Source organism: Myodes glareolus, chromosome 2 (assembly GCF_982192425.1).
Source record: "Myodes glareolus chromosome 2, mMyoGla1.1, whole genome shotgun sequence".
Lineage (NCBI taxonomy): Eukaryota > Metazoa > Chordata > Mammalia > Rodentia > Cricetidae > Myodes > Myodes glareolus.
The window spans coordinates 48,042,721-48,068,217 of record NC_142027.1 but is presented as its reverse complement, the minus strand read 5'-3'; the positions used below and the strand labels follow the sequence as shown (position 1 = coordinate 48,068,217).

The following is a 25,497-nucleotide window of genomic DNA, read 5'->3' as shown; positions in this document are numbered from 1 at the left end:
CCAGCTTATCACTGTGGATGCTCCGTCAGCAAGCAACTCCAGCAAATTTGCCATTGTGAGGTAGAGAGTACAGAATCAGGAAGGGTGGTGAGAGGGAAGAGCTGGGCTTTGCAGGCAAAGCTGTGGGCTCAGTACCCAGTCCACTTCGCCCCATCCTCACTATGACCTTATCTCACTGGGGAATTCCTTCGTCTTTAAGCATCAGTTTTGTCATCTGTAAAATGGGGACAATAATCTGAAAGCCACGGAATGGTGACTCTAGGGGGCTATGCATAGTGAATTCTCAATTTATCATTGAGTAGTTAACAGAAATTGACAGAACAATAATTGATGAAGGGAGAAATTCATAGTTTGTGGATCAGAAAATTATGAAGATCAATATTGTATTTCAAAGAACTTATCATGCAAATAGAAGTACATATTTTTATTGTACTCCTAACATACAAATGTTTATCTTGAATTTAGTAACTGTCAGAAAGGTTATTGCAGCCACATTCCTTAAGAAGATTCTTTCTCTCTTGTGTTATATGTATATGCATATGTGCATACATTTATATAAGCATATAAATGAACAAATAACTGCATGTTTTATTAAGAACCCGTGTCACCCCACACAGCAGACACTAGCCGAGTTCTCCTTTAAACTACAATGAGCTCCCACTCCTATGTTTGTGACATAGCAGGTTGCCATGGGAATGGCAGCTTTCTCAGCAGCTCTGCCTTGCCATGACTTCACAACAAGGTGACTAAGAAGCAGATGGGCTATGAAGCAGACAAACCCCCTTGTCTACACATAAATCGCATTGGTAATTAATTAGCAGAAGCAGCAGGGGAAATTATGGAAATGTGTAAAAGGTAACAGGATTTCAATGTATTGTTTATACAATAGATCTATTGCTCTTGCTAGAGACAGATTGCCCCTTCCCTTTCTGGGGGAGGAAAGAATGTGGAGTATACCAACTTTTTGTGGCTCTGGCTGGTTTGGGTATGATGGGCCCTTTGATTTCTGGATTAGCACAAGAAAGTAGTTATGTTGTTGTTACAGAAATGGTGCGGAGGTGGAACCTTAACTTAAATAGCTAGCTAGTACACTGATGTTGCAAAAACAGCGAGGGTTGAACTGACAGCAGATTTTGGGTCATATCCATACTTGTATCATATCATACTTGCAACAACATTCCTTAAAATTCTTCGCTCATTAATTAACATGCAGAACTTTGAGATGTCTGAATTAATAAATTAATTTTAAAAGGAAGAAATTATATATTCTAACTTGCTTCCTTTGAGAGATGGAAAAATATATGTTCATATATTTAGTGTCTGTAGTCTATCAGGGACACATTGGAGTTGCATTGTAGCTCTCCATCAGTTATCCCTGCCTTTTGCTGCTGATGGCTCCAATGCATAGGAAATGTTGTTCAAGGCTCACCACTCTTTTTAGTGATGAGTACCGGAAAATATGTCTTACAAATGGTCCCAGACACCATAGACCGTAGGGAAAAAGTATGTCCTATGTCTCACCTTTCTAATCAGAGTTCTGTATGTGAAGAAGGGAGCATAGCCTTTCCTTGCCTAGTCACATTCCGGGGTGATTGTGCTCTTCTGTCTGCAAGAACTTGTGAGTCTTAGAGAGAACGGTTAGTGCCAGTGGTGGAGTCGTGTGAAATGGGAAAAAAAGGAGGGCAATCAATGCTCAGTAAAGCAAATGAGAGTGCTTCTTAAAACACTCTGTGTACACAGATTGAGAAAAGTTCACTGAGACAAAAATCAACCCAAAGTGACATTCTCTACTCTTAAAACAAATTACTGCTGACTTGGTGCACAGTGACTTCAGGCTTGGTCAGTCCTATTGGGGAACGACGAATTAGTTAAATTGGCCATCCTTCTCCCATTTTAAATTCTACTTGTGCTTTTGTTCTGCAGTCCTAGGAATTAAAGCCAATGCCTCAGGCTTGCTACACAAGCACTCTACCAGGGAGTCACATGCCCATGCCTGTGACTCTTGTGGTTGTCCTGAGGAACACATTGCTCAAAGATGTTTATCCTCTTATTTTCTGCTCCAGTTCAACTATTTCATTTATATCATATGTAAACAAATACTTATAGGGCTTATGGGAAATCTTTGTTGACTGGGTAACACATCAAAAAATTGTCTTATTATTCGTGAATGATTTTAAGATCTAGTTTATAAGGCTATATTGCTGGTATCATTTTGATGGAATTATTAAAAGAGTATTGATACCTTCAAGCTCCCTGAAATCATACACGTACCTTCATTGTGACTCTTCAGGTCATCAAAAAATCTGAATCATGAAATACAGCCACTTTCAGGATGTTAGTCCTTGACCATGGTCTCTGGTCATCTGTTGACTTCTGGTATTATTAACCAGTTATATACATCTAAGATAAGACTGTACAGTCTTTAAGTTGGAGTGTTTACTTTATGATTGACACTCTTTATCACAAACATCTGAAGTTCTAATTGATGGTTCGATGTCTTTGAACAGCTAAAAAAAATAAATGGGAGTTCAATTTAATTATTACTTGATTAATGCACTGTGTTTTGCTATAAAAATACTCCCAGTGATAGGGCACTTGGAAAAAATGGATATTCAATAATGAAAAGTTTAGAAATTCATAATCTAGTTTGATGCTTTGAAAAATGAAATAATAATGATGATAATGATAAATGTTTAATAAGGGCTCGCTATGTTCCAAGCTGAGCTAATATTTAATTCTATCTCCTCCTCCCACCCTACACTATTCAGAAAAGAAAGAAAGCTTGGAAGACAGAATTATTTTCCTTGCTGTATGAATGAAAAATGTGTTCCGAGGGCCAGGAGACCTGCTATATTTTTACACACTTAATAGTTGACGAGAAGAGTTTGTGTGACTTATAGATAAAATTGCAATCTTAATTATTCTGATACTCTAGCTCATTGTTCATCCCTGCAATTTTATTCATTCTTCCACTGTGGTTTAGTATTTCTTTGTTAGGAAAACATGAGTAGATCATTAATCTCTTTGTTTCATATATGATACTAACGTGCTCGGTAGTCTCTGACACATGGATTATGGTCCTTTGCAAATAAGTACCACAAGACATAACTCTTTAGCCATGGCATCCGCCAACACGTACTGCCTCATATGAAACTCAGCGTGGATTTTTGCTTTCTTGGGGAAAGATACCTAGGGGAGATGATGTATAATTACTTGTCTGGTGGGGTTTTAAATTATGTGAAAAACTGTCTATCTAAAGGAGAGTGTAGTCATCCATTTTGTCTCTCAGCCAGTATGTGATAAGAACTTTGGGAAGGGAAAGGAACTTTGAGATGGTTTAAAATGAATGACCCAGAGAGCTGATGATTTATGAACACTATCTGGTTTTCCCTGAGAACATGACTAATTCCCTAAGCCTGCAAACAAAGAAAGCGAAATAAGCAACAAATTCCACAGATGACACTAAAAACACTCCAGAATGAAATAGAATATGTCACATCTGAGCCAGTTGTCACATCTTTAACCCTTCCATCTCTTGCTCTACATTAGAGTAAAGGAAGTTAAAAAACACACATCTAGCCTATTAGCTAGGTAATTCGTTTTCCAAGTATTCCTTAGCCACAGAGGTACACTTGCCTCTCTCTGTGTGGAAACACTGAGGATCACAATTAATCCTATGCCCTTCAGCTAACAAATATGTTTCGTATCCTCACTCAGAGAAAACTTTGATTGGATATCATACTAATGGTTTTTCTGGACTTCACCGATGTGGTATCTATGGGGCTACTTTTAGGAAGCCACATGGGTGTGTAGGGTGATTCTTCTGGCAAAGATATCTTGTATGGCTAATTTGATGCAACAACAGGAAAAGATGAGTTGGAGAGAGTATTGAAATTATAAACACATTTGCAAGCATGTTTCAGCTTTATTTCAGCAATGTTGCTTTGTTATAAGATTCAAAGAGGTACTGGGAAACAGAAATATAGAAAAAGTGATAAAAGGTAGCACATGAAATGCCACAAAGAAAATTTTGATTTTTGTTTAAATATCTTTATGGGCATGACATTGGGGTATCTCCTCAGAGGTTCTGCCCTCAGTCCTTTCACAATGCCATGCCATTGGTAGCAGCCCATGGTACATGCTTATTTGGTATGCATTCTACTCTTTGTGGTTGCAACTAAAGTGGGCATCAGGAACCCTGTGAATGTGACATGATGTAGCACATTCCTGAAGCTTCTGATGATCTTCACTCAGCCATGTCCTTGCATCCTCTTTGTTTTTACTTGAAATGGGAAGGTAAGTGGAGGCAAGAATCATAGTTTTCCCAGACTTCTTCACCTTACATACACAATGTTCTTTAGATTTCTTAGTTAAGCTAGGTTTCTGAGATGTCAAAAATGCTTGCAGCAATGTTTGTAGTTGGCAATGAGAGGTTCTTCCCTACTGTGGAGGCCCAAAAATGTGGGCCCATTTCTGCCTTGTGTGATGGACGGAAAGTTGGAGGTGGTTCAAATGGTTGACAAGCATAGTTGCACTACCCAACTCAGGATGTCATTGCTTGACTCTTTTAATATCAAAATAACTCATACAAGAAGATCCATATCATCCTGACAGGTAGTCAGGATATGTAAATGTATTTTTAATTTTTCTTTTCTGACTATGAGGTCACCTGGGGAGTGACTGTCTTTAGGATATGTGGTCTAGAGCAGGTATATTGTGATCGATGTCTCAGAGTGTTAAAGCGATTGATTGTTTGAGTTGTCCTTTGTATCATGATAATAAATTCTTTTGTTACATTCCCCCACCATTTACATTGGGTATAAAAAGCTATGGAAAAATAAATGCAGGCAATTTTAGTAATCATTGAAATGCATTTCTGGTACTTTCTATGGTTGCTGTTCTTATTATTTACTTATTATTCTGTACTTATTACTTTCTATCGCCTTCATATTCTTTACTAATATTTCAAAAACCCCACTCCCCTACCCTGGCAAGAACTGCTTTGGTCAAGGCTACTTCCCTACACCCAACCTCAAGAATATACTTGTTAATGTTAAACTAATAATGCTAAATTAACAAGGAATGTTAAATATCAGTACCTACTTATTTCTTAGAAATACAAGTTTCCTCCCCCTCTCCCACATGTCTTTAGTTGTTATCACCAACAAGTCTGCAGCATCAATGGGACAAGATTCTGCTTTCCTTCAAATCGCCTTCACCTTGCACAAGCCTTCTGTTGTATCAAAGCAAGACGGAGTGCATCCTTTGATGGTGTGTGTATAGTATCTACAAATGTCTGTGCAAGTACATGGGGTATATGTGTGTGTGTGTTGTTGTAGCTACTACTGCAGCACTATTCTTCAGCCTAATTGTGTCTTACAAACTAAGAAAAAATGCTGCTCATTTCACTAAAATCCTGTTATACAGTTTCTAAATAAATTTTTTATGGAGTATAATTTTAGTAATTTCTTTTCTCAACATTTGATACCTAAATTTTACTGTAGTTGACATTTAAGCCCCATGAATGCACATATATATCCTTACACTCAACATATATCTGTTATCTCTGATATGTCAAACATCTCACTAGGCTTCAAGAATTGAAGGGTAGATATAAGATAAAGCTTTTGTTCTCAGTGTCATGTAGGAAAATGGTCAATTATCTCTATAAGAGCAGAGAGATGAGGATCTTGCTATTCTTTAGTCATTCTTTAGGACAGATAAAAAAGATGTAGCCTCTAAATTTGATATTTGTGGTTCATTAGCTAGTGGCATCAATATTCTGTAAAAAAAATTACTAGAAATAGACAATGCTAAATTCTACTCCAGCTGTACCTAATTAGAACCTTAAGTTTAAAAGGAAACCCCAAGTAATTATTTTACAAATGAAAGTTGGAGAAGCACTTAGAAGTGCTTAAAAGTTTTTGACTTCCAATGACAAAGAACAAAGATAGGAAAAGACTCCCAAGTTAGAAACTACCCATCATGACAAGTGGGGTGTCAAGAATGGAGACAAAGTAGGGAATCTGTGTACATTGTGTGTGAAAGAGAGAGAGTGGGCAAGAGGAAGAGACAGAGCCAGAAGACAGACAGACAGACACACACACACACACACACACACACACACACACACACACACACAGAGAGAGAGAGAGAGAGAGAGAGAGAGAGAGAGAGAGAGAGAGAGAAGGAGCATCCTATCCAGACAAAATTACAGAAATATTTCTACATGAAGTTTTCAATACTCTGTAGATCTCAACGTCAAGGTTCTTTCTATTGACCAAGAGGCATGTCTGGAGCCCGTCTCCTACCCAAAGTGTTCTCAGACGATCCTAAACATCAAGTACATGACCTCAACGTTCATCCTTAAGCTGACCACCAGCTTTGATAAAGGCAGTCCTTCTGACATTTCCTCACAAGGGTAGCACAAGTTTAGGAAGCTTAGTGAGAGAAGTTCTTGGGATTATATGAAGCAAAAGCCTGACACAAGCTACAATCTCAGAGGGCAGGGGCCTCAGTTGAGAAAAGCCTCCATAACATTTGCTTTTAGTCAAAACTGTAGGACATTTTCTTAATCAGTGATTGACAGAAGGGGACAGCCTATTGCGAATGCTGCCACCCCTGGGTTGGTGGTCCTGTGTTCTATAAGAGAGCAGGCTGAGCAACACTGAGGAGCCCGTCAGTAAGCAACAACCCCCTTGTCCTCTGCATCAGCTCCTGACTTTAGGTGTCTGCCTTGCTTGTGTTCCTGCAATGACTTTCTTCAAGGATGAACTATGGTGAGAAAGTGTAAGTCCAATCTTCTCTCCCCAAGTTTCCTTGCTCATGGTGTTTTATCACAGCAATAGTAACCATGACAGAAACGATGATAGTTATGATAATGTGTATGTCTATCATGCTTGGCCCTCATCTATCTGCTTCATCAGGACATTTTTTAATGGTATAATATAAAAACTTCATGACAATTTGAAATGTGACAATATTTTTTTAATGTGGACTTAAACAGAAAATAACTTTCCAGTGTACAAAATTTTTAAAAATCCTTCATTGGTGCAGGGGAGCAGAGAAAATATTGATTGTGTCCATGAAAAATAAACAAGCAGGGAGTAAAAAGATACAGTAGGCAGTGACCCCCTGCGGAATAGAGAGAGGTGACCAACAACCCCAAAGCAGAAAGAATATTGGAGAAAAGCAAGGGCAGAAGAAGAATTTTTAGAAAGAATTAGGTCCTAATGATCACAGGATGAACAAGTGTTTACCTGTGTTCCAATACCGAACCGATGCTGATTGCTCAAGTAAGATTTATTAAAAGAAATGTCAGTGGCTCTTCAGAGTAAATGTTTTACAAAGATCTACAAATACTAAAACATGACTACCATTATAGTATTTCTGGATAACTGATACTGACTTTGTGAAGAAAAATACACATTTGGAGGTAGGAAAATTTGTTTTAGGAAAAGGGAAACAAAAAAGAAATAAATTCTAGAACTCTGGACAAAGAAAAAAGCAAACAATCAGCAAATAAACAATAACATTAACAAAAAATTCAGGAAACAACAAACAGTTTACCATTTAAAGGTTAAAGAGACCCTAGAAAAGGTGCTTCCAATGGCTGAAGCTCCATTCTCCCTAATTCCCCACCAAAAAGCTCTCTTCCATCCCCGGGATTTATTCAATGGTCTGCTAACAAGTCCCCCTCACCAGTGTCGCTCTCTATGAGTAACCACATCTCCCACACAGCCAGAGCACTTTGTCTCAAAGAAAAACAGGTTTCTTATCAAAATTTTCTGTACCTATTCCATTCCACACCTTGCTCCCCTTCACTCCCTGAGGTCTTATTTAGCCTTCATTAGGCGCTGTGGGGACAGCAATAAACAAGACCACGCTGTATCACTGCACTCCAGGAGCTTACGCTGTAATGCAAGACCAGGCCCACAACCCCTGATAAGGTGTACCAAGCTTGCTCAATTAGGGACAGGTTTATGTCCCCAGTTTTCCTCACCACTTTCCATGGGTGTGGACACTATATCCTTTGAAGATACTAATGTTTCCACTGTAATTTCTCTCCTTGTTCTCTTCTGCCTCCCAGATTTATTTTATTCTTCTTCTTATGGTGACACACCTTCCCCGCGCCCAAGTGTCCCCACGTCCCCCCGACGTTGCTCCCTTTCAGTACACTTCTTTCAGCATGCACTGCTACTAGTTCAACGCAGTAAGAGCTGTGTGCATTGATAGAAGAGGCAGCCCGCGCAGAGCACTGCCTGATTCGTGTTGATGAGCCATTATCATCAGTTGGGTAAGGTAACTAAAAATGGCTTCCACATAAACCAAAGAGAGTCATTTCAAGATTCTGCCTGAGGAAAGAGATTGTTTTGTTTATGAATACACCCTGTCCAGTTAGAATACTAGGCTTTCATATGTATTTATCTTAACTTTTATTTATCGTGTATGTCATGGGGTGCAAAGGCGTGGAGGTCAGAGGTTAACTTAGGAGAGTTAGCTCTCCTCCTTTACCATGTGAATTCCAGAGAGCAATCCCAGGTCATCAGACCTGGCGGTAATCTCTCTTGCCCATTGAGTCACCTTGCAGGCCAAAGAAATGTTTATTGCATAAGAAAATGAAAGAAAAAGTCGACAACAACCACAAACAAATACTAAAAATATGTCTATAAAAGTACAAGTATTATTAAAACTGATATTGGAAATTTAAGTGCTTTCTCCCAAATAATAGTCTGGACCTTTGTCACCAGATTATTTAAGAAAAAAAGAATATCAGTCCTCCAACCTTTTCTTTTATCCTACTTTCTCTCTTCCTCAAATGGAACAGCAAGGGCACTGGAGTTGAAATCATGAGTCCTTTTTACTTTCACATCTGAATTATGAAATGCCACATCCACCAGGCTCTGCCAGAAGCCAGCCTCATCATTAGTATTAATGTTTAGAAGGCCCAGCAGCATGGAGGTGTGATGGTTTAAAGCAGGGACTAATCAGGGACTCCATCTTAGTAAATAAATTCAAAATCTAATTTGCTTAGTCTTTCATCCACATTTTTAAGAGAAATTATTCTTTTTAAAAAAGCAAATCAATACAGGCTCTCTGGGAACTGCTGACTTAGTAGGTTTAAGATGGAAATGTTGTTTTCCTCTCTAACAGCCTACTAACTAATCTACCAACATCACACTGTTCTGATCCAGCAAGAGTTATAAGGACATACTTTAAGTTCTACTCAGGAAGGATTTAGGAGGCCATTACTGCTGTGTGCAGAGTACCACCTGGCTATTACAGGGACATAGACCACAAATAGGTCAGACTTTTGTCAGTGGGCTTATAAGCCAGGTAAGGGAGGCAGTCATAGACAGATGGCATTCAGCGAATAATAACAACAGTAAATGATCTTCCAGGTCCTGTGCTACAGGCTACTATCAACACACAATTTCCAGTCCTGTGAGTTTCTTTATTCTTTCTTTGACCTCCTCTTAAACTCCATGTAGACGTATTGTAGGTTTTATATGTATTATGCCATTTACTCTGCAAAGCAAGTCTGAGAGGTTCATAACATACGATCAATTTACAGACAAGGGAGTGTGATTCAGTAAAGTCAAATGACTAATGCAAGATGCTCTCAGAAATGGTTGAGTGTGCATCCATAGGCCAGTTGTGCCAGATTAGAAACTGTTCCCCTACTACGCTCTCTCCTTGTCAACTGGAACCTACTACCCTTGGCTTTGTATGTTCTCGTTACCCCGTGATTTGTGTATGCTGCCGACACCAAGATGATTTGCTTGGCATCTCTGGAACAATTTTGCTGCAGTGTTTGACTTGCTCACCCATCACCAAGAGCAACACAGCAGATATCATGGCACAATACCATACAGGTTCAAAGTGTGATATCTGATAACAATCATGCTGAGATTCCAGTCACTGACCCATCCTTCTGCAAATGTATGACCTCTGTCATGTTCCCTTATCTGCACCCATTCATCCATAAATTGGAGGACAGAGAATTTATGACTTTCACTAACTACTTTTGTTGTCAAATACTAAGTAGTGTCTGTCCCTCTGAGGTTTATGAATGGCCATTTCAAGGTGTGTGACCTACAAAGTTACTATACTGAAAAAATAATTTGTGGAAGATGTACTAAATGGCAAATTATCTGGCCCATTAGAAGACAGATTAATTTAATTGTCTAGATGGCTAAGTTTCTGTGAATGCCAACCACTATTCCAGTTTTCAGGTGAATAAACTGAAGTCCCCTAAGGATAAAATAACTTTCCATAAAAGAGGAATTTAGTAGGGTCTTTTTAGAAGGCTACCGTGTTGATTGTGGAACATAAACATTTCCTGACAGAATTAATTATTAATCACCAATATTTTAATCACAAAAAAGTAGACTTTAGACAGCCTCGTTCATTCACTTTCCTGAATTAGCCGTTCGTGTACTGTAAATAGTCTGATACCTTGTAAAGCCAACTGAATATCCTTGGCTGGGTCTTGGGGTTTATTCTAGCTTAAAATATTTCAAATAAAACCTGCAATGCAAGGGTTTTTTGTGAAATAAATATTTCATCTGTGAATGAAAAATGTAGTTGAAATCATTTCAATAAATATTTGAGTGCCTAATTATATTCTGGGATTATGCACTGGACAAATAGCATGGCTTCTGCTCTTTGGGCCACAAGAGCTTGGTTTTTTAAAGTTCATCTCATCTTTGTGATTTTTATTTATTTTTTTCAAAGAGTTAGGTTAAGAATACTGAAACAGTGAGGGTTTTTGTTGCTGTTGTTGTTTCTAGAAGCTCCTTTAGGAACCACACTTTTTTTTTCTATAAATTTAAGCCTCCATCTTCCCCATTATCTTTTATCAAACAGAATTATTGCATTCCTATTAACTAGGAATGTGGACGGTATATGAGCTTCTATAGGAATAGCATATGGAAACAGTCTCGCCTAGACACTCGTTCAAACTTATTATTTATTAATGACTCAGAATGCTTTGTATAAAGATATAATATTTACATAATTTAGGGTGATCTGTTCCTCATCGAAACCCTTTAGAGTAAGTTTAATAATGTTTTTTCTATCATTCATAACAGTGTTTTTACATGGACTATATATAATCATTAGAAATATTTTACAAAAGTACATGCTGGTATTCCCATTTCACATACAATAAAGAGAAGCATAGGCTATGTAAATATATTCAAAGTTACATGAATATACTTGGAAGAGCTGACATTTGAACTCAGACCTTCTTAACTAGATCTTTTATATATTTCTACTTCCTGGGAGCCTTTTCTGTAGAATGAAGTGGTAAAAAAAAATCTTCATCGAAATGCTGAATGTCAAAACAGTGAAAAACCATCAAAAATGTCACACTGCAAAATAAACTGGAAAATCTTAGCAGCTAGACTTTGGAAGGACTTTTAAAGCAAATCACTTGTGCCAAGGTCAACATAGGTTTGGGAATGGCACTGAAGCAGGCTGTAGAGTCCAAACCAAATATGCATTGTGAATTCTGAGAAGGTTTTGAGTGCCATTCTATTGCTTTAGAAAAGGAAATCAAATGTTAAGCCTAAATTTATCTAATAAAGCAATCCAAGATATTTTTTCCTTCTTGAAATTGTTAGAGAGGAAAAGGGAATAAAAAAATAGTGTCATAGGGGCCCCTGCACAAAACTCTCAACTTTTATCAAAATGCAGTGCCATTGTTTAGAAAGGTACACAGGAACACCAAATGTTATTTTCTCTAAATGCATTCAGAATTTCATTTGACAGCTGGATCCACAGGTTTAGTGCTCCCAACATCATGTATGGACAGACACATCCATGTGCAACCATGCATGCTATACCAACAGGGAAAATATCAGAGCTGTATAAAGGAACTCATTGTTCATTCTACAGCTCTGCTTTTTCTGTGTATTCCACAGACACCCTTGCCATTCCCCACAGGATCTGGTTTTAGGTGCAGATCTTCAGGTCTTCCTCTAAATCTGCTCTATCAGAATCTGCATTTTAACCACAGAGCTCCTGGGCATTGACAGACACAGTCAAGTTCGGAATGGTCTGGTCTCCTGAGAGACCTTCCAGAGGCTTGTCCTGCATGTGCTATAGCAGAGCTTTGGGAGAAACCAACAAAAATACATGCTGCAATTTCAACCATGTGTCAATATTGTTAATGTTTGGCAGCCAGGCTTGACGATCACACTTAGTCTCAACTAGAGTTCTTCAGCCTTCTTTTGGGATGCATCGGACATTCGTCATCTCACTCAGCAGACACCTGCACCCGCTGATAGTCTAATCTGTAGTATTATGGTATGTTTGTATATTTCAGTTGATATGATTGATTAGCCTCTTCTAATCATGGATATTATAATCCATCTTCATTGATTTTCCCATCTGAGGGATAGAGATTGGGAGAGGAGGAGTGATGTAAGTACATGTACAAACAAATCAATCTTAATCATTATTTCTTATTTTGTCTATTATATTATTATGTTATTATTATTTGAGATAACGCTTCTGTTACCCTGGCTATCCTAGAACTCACTCTAGACCGAGCTAGCCACGAACTCCCAGAGATCTACCTGTCTCTGCCTTCTGAGTTCTGGGATTAAAGGCGTGTGCCACCACTGCCCGGCACATCATTTTGTGTATTTTTTTCCCTGCGGCAAAACTATTTTCTGATTTTCCTGCTAGTTATATGAAGATAACCAAGGCTATAATCTCTGCTCCTGAATTGATAATAAAATTGCATACTCTGCAGCCGTGTTGGAAAACAGTATGTGAAGGAATCTAATCTCCACTGGAGCAGGCACTGGTCCAGCAGAGTTTTTGATCGCTCCTCATGCCAGCTCTTACATCTGGATTGTGAACACAACCACAGTGGGCAAACCGTGTGGTGGAGGGAGGCATTAAATGCTTTGTGTTTGGTTCCTGTGGCTTTTGTTTCATTTAGGCCTTCTCCCTATGAGTATCAGTTCACAGAAGCTGGGGATATGACATTCAAAGAGTAATTCAGCTAGATTCACAGAATTTCTCTTCACCTTTAGGTCACAATTGAAATTGAGTTTTAATGTGCAATTTGCCTCGGGCTCAGCAGATGCTTCCCGACATCACAAGCAACAGTTTTCCTTCTGTACTTTCACGTGGTTGGTCATAATTAAGTATAAAGTTTCAAGGGGCTAGCATCATGCCCAAACCTGCTTTTTCCTGTTCTGTTTTTTCTACTTATGTAATGCGATTCTGCCACACACAGCTTTGCTGCATTCATGCATGCTTATGATAAGAGGTAAATATAGATCGGGCGAGGGAAACATGCATGCCAAATATAAAGGGTTAAAATCGTGTGTTGGTTGATTTTTATGTTATTAAGAATAAATTTTTGCAAACGTTCAGATGCAAAGCTAAATGAATAGTTTACTGGATTTATTTACTCAGATGTTGGCCCCAACCTTAAATCATCCTGTAGCTGCGCTCACAACTATTCTGGACATCAATATTAATGTTCCCAGCTTGGGGCTGCAGCTAGTAGAGGTGGCCTTTCACAATTCATATGTAAAAATTAAAAATCAAGTGCTAGAGGCATTAGAGAGTACGGAATTTATCCATCCAGTCGTGGATTGGAAACTCGGCCTTTATGGGCTTCTGTTAGCAAGAGAACTCAGCTTTAACAGGTAAATAATTGTTCTCCAGAAATCCACGTTTCTGTCTTCCTGACTATAAAGATCTATTAAGGGAAAGGATGGTTCCTAGAATATTTCACTTCAAAGTTGATGGAAAGGATCTGACTTTGAGATTCTTCAGATTACCAACGCGTGCCCAAGGTACAAAAGCTCCAGAAAACCAACAGATGTGAGAGATGAGTGCAAGCTCTGGTCAGCAGGCAGTCTGTGTCCAAAGATCTGCCCTTCTTCCCTGTAGCATGGAACTCGGGGATCCCACCATCATCAAGTAGGCAAGGTTTTATTTCCATGTCTGTATCAAACAACAACAAAAATCCCTATTTTTCTTACTACTTACATTTTAGGGAACCTGGATCTCTAATCATCCTCGGAGGCAAAGATTAATAATTTAACATCTTTTTCCTTCCTTCCTTCCTTCCTTCCTTCCTTCCTTCCTTCCTTCCTTCCTTCCTCCCTCCCTCCCTCCCTCCCTCCCTCCTTCCCTTCCTCCCTTCCTCCCTCCTTCCCTCCCTCCTTCCCTCCCTCCCTCTCTCTTTCCCTCCTTTCTTTCTTTATCCCTTCCTTATTTCTTCCCTCTCTCCTTCCCTTCTTCCTTCCTTCCTCCTTTCTTCCTCCACGTTTGCACAATAAACTGTTATAAAGATGGAAGATGAGAAGTTTCAACTTATAAATGAAAACAAATGCTGACTAAATGAAATGAAAACTATATTATCTTTTCCTGCCTGATACTATTCTATGGTCAGAATAAATATAGATGAAGTAAAACAGCAGGTTTTTCTTTTCTCCCATCCACTCCCTCATCTCCTCAGGCACATTTTTATGTGTTTATTTTGGTTTGAGGATTTGTTTTTAATGTGTGGAAGTCTCTGGTACAAAAGAGAAGGTGGCTTTCTTGTCAGTTCTAGACAAGGTCCCCTTTTCTTGCCTTCTTCCTTTCATGATGTAAGATGTTCTACTTCAAAACCACGGTCACTTTCTAGAAACTCCCACAGTCAACATTGGCCTGTAATTATTTGGAAGAGAATTGGGTATGTAAGAATGTCAGTTCCTCACATGCCCTCACTTTAAACGAGATTTCTTTTTCTATGGAATGACAAGTGTTTCAATAATGTATTTTATTCATTTTTCTGAAAATAGGTAAGTGCTTCGTGTTTGCTATTCACTTTATTCTGGTAATTTTTGTCCTAATCATTTACTAAAGTGGTTTTCCTAAAGAACCAAGGCACACATTGCCTTTGAAAGGAATTTATTTTTTTCTTTGTCTTCGGTTTTATTTATTTGAAAACATGGTACAAATGTACTTTTTATTCCTTAGGACTCCAGAGTCTTAACTTCCTTGTTAGGCAACACATTTATGGACAAATTTTTGTGTAATTTACAATAATTCCAAAGCTTAAAACTGTGAAATAAAATAGGGAAAGAGGGAAAGAGGCTTCCCGTTAGCGGTTGCAGGTCTGGACAGAGTTTCCCTTTGCTTTAGTTGTGCAGTATTTACCAAGGAGGTTGCTCAGTTAAGAGAACACTCTCCAACGTGTGTTCTCAGCCTCCAATGAAGGAGAGGCCAGTGATCCTGGCTGTTTCAATTGCTGCAGGCAGTGTTTGCACTAAACAAAGGAAGGCAAGAAGACCAGTCTTGGAAAGCACTGCAAATATCCCTGTGGCTCAGAGGGGCAAGGAGATATCTGTGGCTGGGGGAAAGGTCTCTGATATAAGATGGACAAAAGACTTTATGAAGCTTAGGAAGATAAAAGCGAAAGTAGGAATGGGGAGAGGAGACATGGAAACTGTGAGTTCAAGCTTAGATTTATAATTGATATACAGACAGCACAGTATTCCTGTAGAGAAGTTCTTTTATTCTTTGTGCCAATGACAAAATAATTCCAAACTTCAAATATTCCTAGGGCTGTTACTCCCTCCTCTTGAATCCTAGCCTTGCTTCCACCACTCACCCTGCCCTAACTTCAATAGATTCTTAGTCCTCGGGCTGCAAAACAGATAGCTAACCACCCATATCCTCTTCCACACGTTAAGGCAGAGGAACGCATTCTGGAGAGTCTTGCAAAGGGAGAGGAAAGTAAGCAAGGCCATAGTAATTCAGATGATTCTGCGTACTTGTATATTTTCTCTTTCCTTTATTTGATAAACCTGTGTTTGAATAATGTAAAAGACACCGTTGCCATTATGTGATAACCCCAGACACACTTTGTCCTGGTTTCAGCGGATTAACTGTCTATCTCCCTGGAATCAGAAAGGCAGTAAAAGGTTTATTTGACTCTGTGGGTGCATTTTCCTTCCATGCGGTGTAAGGCAGTGGGAATATACTGGTCTCCTGAGTTCAGTTGTTTAAATAATGCTCTCTGGCTTTCTATGCCTGCATCAAGAAGCATCATAGAGCGCTGCCACCTTGGGGACCTCTTTAGTATTGCTGCTATTTCACTTCACTATGAATAGCCATCCTTCCCATAGCCTCCCAAAGGCATCTTCCACTGCTGTACCAGCAGTTAAATGGCTGGATGTGTTTTGGGGGAAATGTGGGGCAGTTCAATCATCCAGGGAAACAGCAGGGAAACTGGAGAAATCTTGCCATAGTTTTCTTGACTTTGAAAGATTAAGTAGAAATGGACTCCAGTGATACAGTTGGATTTTTAAACTAATGGGCACATGTACTTCATCAGGCAATCCGATTTCTGGTCCATATAGAAGTACATCACAATTCACTTTAAAACCCACTCATCAGGAAGAGTAAAAGCAGGAAAAGAGAGTGTCGTGGAGGAGAGATAAAAGTGGAGGAATTGCCTTGCTGAGATTGTGGCCTCTACACTTGGGGGTGCAGTAACAACATAAAACGCTTCTTCCTTGTGATAAAAGATCAGATGTGCTTACACTGTTGTCGTGCATGATTGCAATTCCAAGCACGCCCCAAGTCAAAATAGAGCAGTGTGAATTATTCAAGACTTAGATGCTAAACCCAAGCAAGAATGGAAGAGACTGTCTAACACAGGGTTCTAGAGCCAGGAAGACTTAATTGAAAAACCTGGCCTCAACATTCATACATTTAATCATTTGGAAAAGTTTCATAACCTCTGTTCATATCAATTTTCCCTCCCATAAGCAGAAATAAGCATAATCCTGGCACAGTTATTATCAATACCATGGGATGACTAACAGGCTGTTTTATGGTTCTTGGATATTTATTTAATCATTGTTCAAAAATAGCAGCTGTAATTAGCTACCGGTTTTGCCCCATCTTTTTGTGTATTTAGCTGAAATTCATGAGAGTCATATAGCAAACAAAAACAAAACAAAACAAAATTTATCTTAAGCTTTATCACTTTACTTCAATATTCAACAACAAAGGGATAAAGGGCACCAATTCTCATCTCTTCAAGATAGTTAGTTTTGAACTTGATTCTTAATGCTGTTCACTACAGAAATGACAGCTGTAGTTCAGCCTACTGCTCAGCGAATCTGAGAATTTCCTGGGAACAAGGTTCCCAGATCAGATCCCCCCTTCCTATGTGTTCCCCAAGGATAAGCATCACACTTGTCACAGGCAAAGCAAGATGCACATCTCAAAACTCTTCAGTGCTCTAACTGAGGCTGTGTGAATGATGCCATTTCATTTTAAATCTTGAACCTTTTTAAAAATAATGTGACAGGCCCCCAGATCTTACCACAACTGACATCATGACGGAAGTACCATCCAGGCTTTGGAATCCAGTGCAGAGACAACAGCTGCCAAATGAGAACAAGACCTAATCCAGCAAAGAACTTTCCAAGAAGAGCAAGTACCAAATTGAAATACCCTTGTTCTTTGGCTTCTATAGCTCTACTTCTGGATAACAGTACCAGCTAGCAGGGGTGTGTCAACCCAGGATGCGTTTTTTGTGCTTAAAAGCCCACCATGAGAAAGGCTCATGACTGCACTGGGTTTCCAAATACCCAATGTAATTGCAGACTGGCTACTAAGGAGTTTCTATTGTCTTGAATCCATGTTTTAGTAGTTTTCTCTGGTGGATATCTCACAACATTTCAGTTTCTATATTTTTGTAAAAATGAATAACCTTGGAAATAGGAGGAATCTCTGAAGATAAAATACACATTTAATGAGTCGAGAAATAAAAGTCATGTAAAGGCAAATTCAACATGACACTTTGCAAATGTTCACCGTACTTTGGAGAATTCTGCAAAATAACACAAACATTAATAGTTTTTATGTTGGGTTTCCATGACACCAGGATTGCTATAGAGATAACATGGTGATTAGGTAGGATGCCAGGGTCTCAGGGACCCTCTGCTTCCATCTTACCTATAGATAGAAATTATTTTTCAAATGTTTTATGTATTAGAATCTAATTATACTTTGTCTATTATAATGGAGCTCTGCTGTTAAAATGACTCACGAGAATAAACCCTAAGATTCATAATGTGAAGAAGGGTTGACGCATTAACTTTTTTCTATCACTCAAAATGTACTTGCCACAAAATTTATAATGGCTTAGTTTCCATAATGTGTTAAAGCTACTATAATATTTGTGTGTTAAATTCTCCACACTTTGTAGCATATGTCTTGTTTCCCAAGAAATTCCATGCTTAGTCTATGTAGAAGGAAAAAAATTCTATAATATGGAAGCGTGAATTCTTAAAAGTAAATATGGCAACCTACAGTGTGTGTGAGTGTGTGTGTGATATGTGTTTGCATGTGTGTATGCATGTATGTATGTGCATGTGTATGATGTGTGTGTGTGTGTGTGTGTGTGTTTGTACATGGGCTTTTACCAAGATGAAAATGAGATGATCAAATTCAGACATAAAACACACAGCTTTTTGTCTTCAAAAAAGTATGCTTTTAAAAAAAATTGCTTTTTAACTTTAATTTTATTGCAGCTTAGGTAATTTTATCCTTAAAACTATATTTGAAAATACCAGTTTCCCTAAATATCATTGAAAAATCCAAAAATAAATTTCTTTTTTTGCAGTCAGTCATTCAATTTACCATCAAATAATCATGACCAAGCTCTGGTTCTGTAGTAGAGACTGAAAAATAGTGTGCAGAGACTAAAATAATGTGCAGGCCTGCAACATCGCAGTCGTCGTAACAGGGATACATTTCAGGAGTCACAGTTTGTGGGCTTTGAGGTCAGACTAGTCCATCATGTGATTCCACTTTCAGGATTGATAAATTCATGACCTGAAAGAGAGACATATTCTCATGGAGTCTGTTTTCCCAGATGTGCAATGGGATTGTTCAGACACGTTTTCCATATAGTTACAATGTACGTGTTCAATAATTATCACACATTGCCTGGCACAAAACGACTAAGCACTGGGGAGGATTGTATTTCCTTTGGAAGACAGCTCAATGCCATGAAATATAACTGTGTCTCTGATCCAAGCCCACGAGAGAGTACCCAGGTGGCAGTGCATTTCTGAAACTCTGTTTTTCTAAAATGCTCCCAAAGCGATCTCCATTGCTCTCAGCTTCTCAGTGAAAATTGTGTTGTCTCCAAGCATTATCTAAATTAATAAAACTCTAACTCGGTTTAGAAATGTACTCAGTATAAATTGGCCTTTATTTTGGAAGCAAATACTGTGAGAACCCAGGTGTAAAATATAGAGGGTTCCAAAATGTTCCACAAACATGCTTTCTGAAAGTGATACTCTGAAAGATTAATTATAAATTATTCTTTCCTCAGTGCAGGAGAATTCTCCAAGAGTCACTTGGGAGACTTAGGCCACCAATAGAAAGATAACAACTGCACGGTGAAGTGTTAATGACGAATGGTACCCTGACTTATTAATGCAATTTCCAGCAAAGCCTTCCTCAGTATGAGGATTATGGATCGCAAACAAGCAAAATTTGGCTGCATAACGTCTGCTCATGCTACATAATTTTAACACTTGATCTTAAAAAGCTGCGAGTACATTTGGCTTCATGTTTGGCTTCATCTGGTGTATTAGTTTTCTCTCATTGCTGAAACAATCGCAATAAACAGTGACTTAGAGCGATATACATTTGCTATCTTAGAGTTCTTTATGTACGAGGCCGCATGGGACAGAGAGGGCTAGACTGGGGAGCAAACAAGGTTGAAAGCTCTTCTGGAAATATTTGGAGTATGTGTTGCCTTTTCTTGAATTTTTTTCCTCTGTGCTGGCTCTTGAGTTTGCATCTGTGAGTTTAAAACCAGCATTGCTGCATACCCCTAATCATTCCTCGATCAGTTTTCAACTCAATAGGCAGAAAAGTTCTTAACCTAGGAACTGATATAATTAGATTGGCTACCATTTGTATCCAAATGAAGATACTCTTTCCACTTTGAAACTCTGAATAGTAAAATCATATTTGTTAAGTCACATTTTTTTCATTCTTTGTCTTCTTTTTATTAAAATTAGATTCTTTTCTCATACAGTCTGTTCTGGACATGGTTTCCCTTAGTTTATCTACTCCTCCAACATCTTTTCTACTTCTCCTGTCCCTATCAGATCTCCCTTTCTGTCTTTCACCCAAAGAGAATAGATTTCTAAAAGATAACAACCAAACATAACAAAATAAAATGTAAAAATATGAATCAAAAACTATGATATTGAATATGGATGCAGAAACTCAATAGGAAGGAAAGATTTCCAAGAACAGGCATAAGAGTCAGAAACCCACTTATTCTTGCAATCAGGAGTCCCCTAGATATATTGATATTAGCTTAGAATCTTTATGGAATTCCTGACTGCAAAGTCACACTTAATCATGTGAAGTAATATATTAACAATTGAGGAATGCATTTTTAAGGCTAGAAATGGTCTTAGGATTTTGAAGATTCTGCCATTGTCTCACATCTCCAACACTTCATTCTAGGGTTTGGAACAGGGCTATCCTACCTGTTGTAGTTACTCTTTGAGGCAATGGAGCTATTATAGGTGGTATCAAGACGTATATGACTACACCTGCCACTTCTAAATAATGACACAGATATTCATCTCACTCAAAGGTGTAGATGAACCTCAGTCTACAGAGGTAAAAGTTTGCACACAGTTCTTTGATAAGTCAGGAAAACTCCTGTTGTAAGGCAAATTAAAGACCTCTAGGGGACACGGCAGAAAGAACAATATGGTTTAGGTTTCTGGGATCCCTTCTCTTCCGTTCTCTGCACAGACGGCTGCTCATATTCACACCGTGTCCCTTTCATTCTCATATGACACACTGGGTAAGGCCACAGGGCAGTCATCAGAATTTCATTAATGTCTCTTCAGATTTGCATATAATGTGAAGAATACCAAATGGTTATTTCAGAGGACAGATGCTGGAGAATAAACTAAGGGGAAAGCTACTATAATTCTCTCTCTCTCTCTCTCTCTCTCTCTCTCTCTCTCTCTCTCTCTCTTTTTCTCTCTCTCTCTCAATTCCACTAAGTAGGGTAACTTGACAATTACGTATTCTTTACATTCTATCTAAAGAAGGATTTCTCGTAAGCTAAAAGATACAGAAACTGAGACACACAAAAATTCCTAAATACCCTATGGGAAGAGGGAGCCTTCTATCACATTTTATATCAGGAAATGGACTAGATCTCCAGATTTTTATTTCTGAATTTCATTGGCAGAATTCCAGGGTTGTTCTGAGTTCATCAGGAACTGGTAGATAGGGGAGGGTGTGAGAAAGGAGTTGACACAGCAGGGAAAGGGGGATTGGCTCACCTTAGTCCTTGCATTCTGCTTTCAGTCTCAGAAACGTTATATCTTATGGTTTCTACAAATGTGAAGAGACACCATGACCATGGAAAACCTTAATAAGGAAAACACTTAATTGGGGCTGGCTTACAGTTTCAGAAGTTTAGTCTATTATCATGGCAAGAGGCAAGGCAGCATGTAGGTAGACATGGTGCTGGACAAGGAGCTTAGAATTCTTTTTTTTTTTTTCATTTTGAGACAGAGTTTCTCTGTGTAGCTTTGGAGCCTGTCCTGGAACACAGAGATCCATCTACCCTGTCTCCCGAGCTCTGGGATTAAAGGCATATGCCATCCCCACCAGGCTATTTTATGTAGGCAACAAAAGTATATTTTGTGCCACACTGACTATAGCATGAGCATATAAGACTTCAAAGGCTGCCCCACAGAAATGAGTCCTCCAACAAGGCCACACCCACTGCAAGGCCACACCCACTCGAAGGCCTCACCTCCTAATAGTGCCACTCCCAATGGGTCAAGCATTTAAATACATGAGTCTTGTGGGGGCCATTCCTACGCGAACCACCACATTCCACTTCCGACTCCTCATGAATTGTCTTCAAAGGCAGTTAAAAAGAAAAAAAAATCAAAAATGATTATATAAGTATTAAGAAAAAGAAAGCGACTGGGGTCAGAGATATAACCAGATACAAAGAAGTTTTCTACTGAAGCCATGAAAATCATGCTGTCTCATAACTTCAGGGCTGTTTTTTCTGCGCGAGAAATTACAACCTGTGTAATTTTTCATGTGTCTTCATGTCTTGGCTTTCCAGCACTGGGTGCGGCTTCCTAGCATGGTCTCAAGGAGTGGGAACTCATGTATTTTTAACATTTGATCCACAATTGTGCTGCATTTCAAGGAACTCCACAGACATGCCTTGTGGAACCCCGAGGCTTTAAGCAACTCAAATGAAAACCTGCTGTTCCAGAATACACTGCCTTTAGCTAAATTCATTCGAACAATTCCTTAGCGAATGGTACAGACAAACTTCTGCAACTTTTTAAAGTAAGAACTTTACAAAAGACTGGCAGACTGGAGGGAGGGTAATACTTGCAACTAATCACAACTAACGAGAAAATCTTCCTAAGACATAATGAATTCTAAGTCATTGATTAGTACAGACCTCAAAACACAACAGTAACATGGACAAAGGGATTTACATGTACAACTAACAAATAAGAAAACTACAAATCTTATTAAGGTAAATGCAAAGGTTCTAAAGATCATTTGAAAAAGTGGCTAATTAGAAAAATCCCAGAAGTGTGCTGATGTCATCCTGGTGAGTTTGTGGAAACGGGCTCCAGCATAGAGTCTTGCATGCTTTCCTGTTGAAGACTGTTTGGGGGAGTATCTATTAAATTATGAATGCATACTCCTTATCACAGCAATCTTATTTCAGAAGATTTAGTCTTTGGATATAAAAGCATGCAAGAAAAGACTCATGTATGCATTTGATCACTGCAGCATTGTTTACCACAGCTATAAGCAAATAAATGTAGTATGGAAACTAATTGCTATATGGAAACACATTGAGAGTAAAGGAATATGCAGGAGTAATAATGAACCAGAAGCACTGCACATACTTACAAGCTTCCTAGAAAATCATAGTGAAAACTTCCTGTGTGACACAGTGCAATGCACCAAAAAATGCACCAATGAATATAGAAAGTAAAAATTTCTGAGATGAAATTATTATGCATATCATTCTACTTATAAAACAGATCAATTATGAAATAACTATGTATTTTTACTTTGCATCAAGAAAATTTGAATCTGGTTGTAAATCCCTGCAGTTAGAAATCTGATGTACAGGAATTGCAAGTTTGAGCCAAGACAGGCCAATATAGGAAGACACTATCCCTCAATAAACAAACAAACAGACAATAGGGAAGAGAAAAAATATCTGTTTCTACAGAGGAATAATAATAGTTTTTTGTTTTGATTGATTGAATTTCTTACACCTAAAAAATATAAAATAATTAAATGGCTAGCATCCCGTAAGTTGGAACGATTCAATTTAGTAACTACTTACTCGTGAAAATGGTCTGTTTCCTAATAATAGCATATCGAAGCCAATAATCTCTTTGATTATTTGTCATAAATAAAGAATCCCAAGTCCACAAGAAGTGATGTACACCAAAGGCTCTGGGTGATTTACATAGAGTAATTTCAAAATTTTATTTCTTAACTTTTTGGAAATAAAGAAAAGAGAAAAATGACAAATTCCATGACCATTATCTAACCAAATATATATTACTGTATTCTCATAATTGACAATGATTTCTAAGCCAACATGGTGGGATATGTCTGTGACCCCCAAAACACAGTAATCTGAGTCGGGAGAATTCAAGGCCAGCCTGGATTACATATATAAATATAGGCCACTTTGCATTGGTATTTGATATTCTTTCTCCATAAACAAATACAATTTATAAATTATGTAAAACGACTATAATAGCAAAGACATTTTAGTATAGAAACTTATGTTGTATTACATTTGGAGACTAGAGAGATGGTTCAGTGTTTGAGAGTACTTGCTGATCTTGGAAAGGACTGGGGTTCTGTTCCAAATACCATTTCACAAAGCTCACAACCTCTTAAAACTCCAGTTTCAGGAAATGTAACGTCTTCCTCTAACCTCCATGGACACACGCACACACACACACACACACACACACACACACACACACACACACACTAAAAATAAATATAAAAATTATTTTGAGAGTCCTCCCTTATTTTTTAATATAATCATATAATAATTGTAGCTATATATATATATATATATATGTGTGTGTGTGTGTGTGTGTGTGTGTGTGTGTGTGTGTAATTGTAGAAGCCTGACTCATAATAAATTTGGTCTATTTTCGGTAATACACATAATTAAATTTATTGCGTCTTCACTGTGAGTTAGGTAGTATTAATTGGATTTTGTATCTGAATAGCAATCTTATGAGTCAGGTACTTAATACCACTTCTATGCGAAGAAGCAAACTGAGGCTTAAAAGTTATCTATAACTTGACCAAAAGTCCATAGCTGGTAAATAAAGAAAGGAAAAGTTAACCAGTCACCCAACTCAGAAGCAATGCACTGCCTCATCACATGTGACTACCAGCAGAGAAAATCACGACCTTGCCTCTTAAAAATCAATCACGCAAGTTTGCTTTAAATCAACCAGCAATATAGCAAAAAACTTTATCATGAACAAATACATGCTTAAAATCTGCATTTTAACCATTTTTTGCAAAAGTTCTGATGAAGGTAGTGAATGATCAAATGCTGGAGATGGTTTCTTTTCCCCCTCCACAAACATGATATAATTTATTCGGCAGAAGTCTTGAAAGGAGCTCAGTAGTGTGAAGTTCAAGGATGCGCTGTCAGTGGAGCCTGGAGTGCTGTTATCCTCTATGGAGGAGAAAGAAAGCCCCATATTCTTTGGCTACCACACTCTCAGTTGGCAAGGTCAGTGTTCTATTTTTAAAAGTTGTGACGGTTGACTTCATTCAGCTGGAGGGCCATCTCAGTAACTGTTTTTCTCCATAGATCTCACTTGGTGATCGATTCATCTGGCTCAGTGAAGAGAGTGTTTGTCCTTGAAAAGGTATAGAGTTGTCAAGTTGGGCAGATGAGACTGACAAGCTTTGCAACAAGGAACTATAAAGAAAAATGTGCAATCAACATCTGGCTTAGTTACTTATGAGGAATATGGAGAGGAAAATGAAAGAAAATAAAAGGCATTATAAAGTGATAAAGTCGTTTGTTAGTGCTGGATTGGTGGAGGAAGAAGGAGGTCACAGTTAGGGCATGGACAGGGAAACTGAGGAAAGATTGAGAGACAGATACATTTTAAGAAAGCAAGGCTAAGGAGCCAAGAGATATTTTGTGTTAATTTTTAATACATGTATATTTTATTATTGGTTTTAAAACTCATCATATGAAGATACTCAGCTAAAGTGTGTGGCGTTGTATAGAGAAAAGACAAGGTTTATTTTTATTATTTCTGTTTGATGACATAAGGTATTTTTGGTCAGTGACAGGATTTTCCTGTGTTAAAAATAGGAATGACTATTAACTCAACAATGAAGAAAATAGTA

The 25,497-nt window shown here is 38.2% G+C and overlaps 1 protein-coding gene and 1 long non-coding RNA gene across 3 annotated transcripts in view; one reads left to right on the top strand and one right to left on the bottom strand.

The window, feature by feature from the left end:
* Lsamp (limbic system associated membrane protein) overlaps positions 1-25,497 on the bottom strand; it is a 2,072,304-nt gene that overhangs the window by 1,045,243 nt on the left and 1,001,564 nt on the right. The gene's annotated exons all lie outside the window — the stretch shown is intronic.
* LOC125392622 (uncharacterized) lies at positions 699-19,693 on the top strand. The gene is made up of 2 exons (XR_007229585.3): positions 699-855; positions 19,379-19,693. It is a non-coding gene; the product is annotated as an uncharacterized LOC125392622 (long non-coding RNA).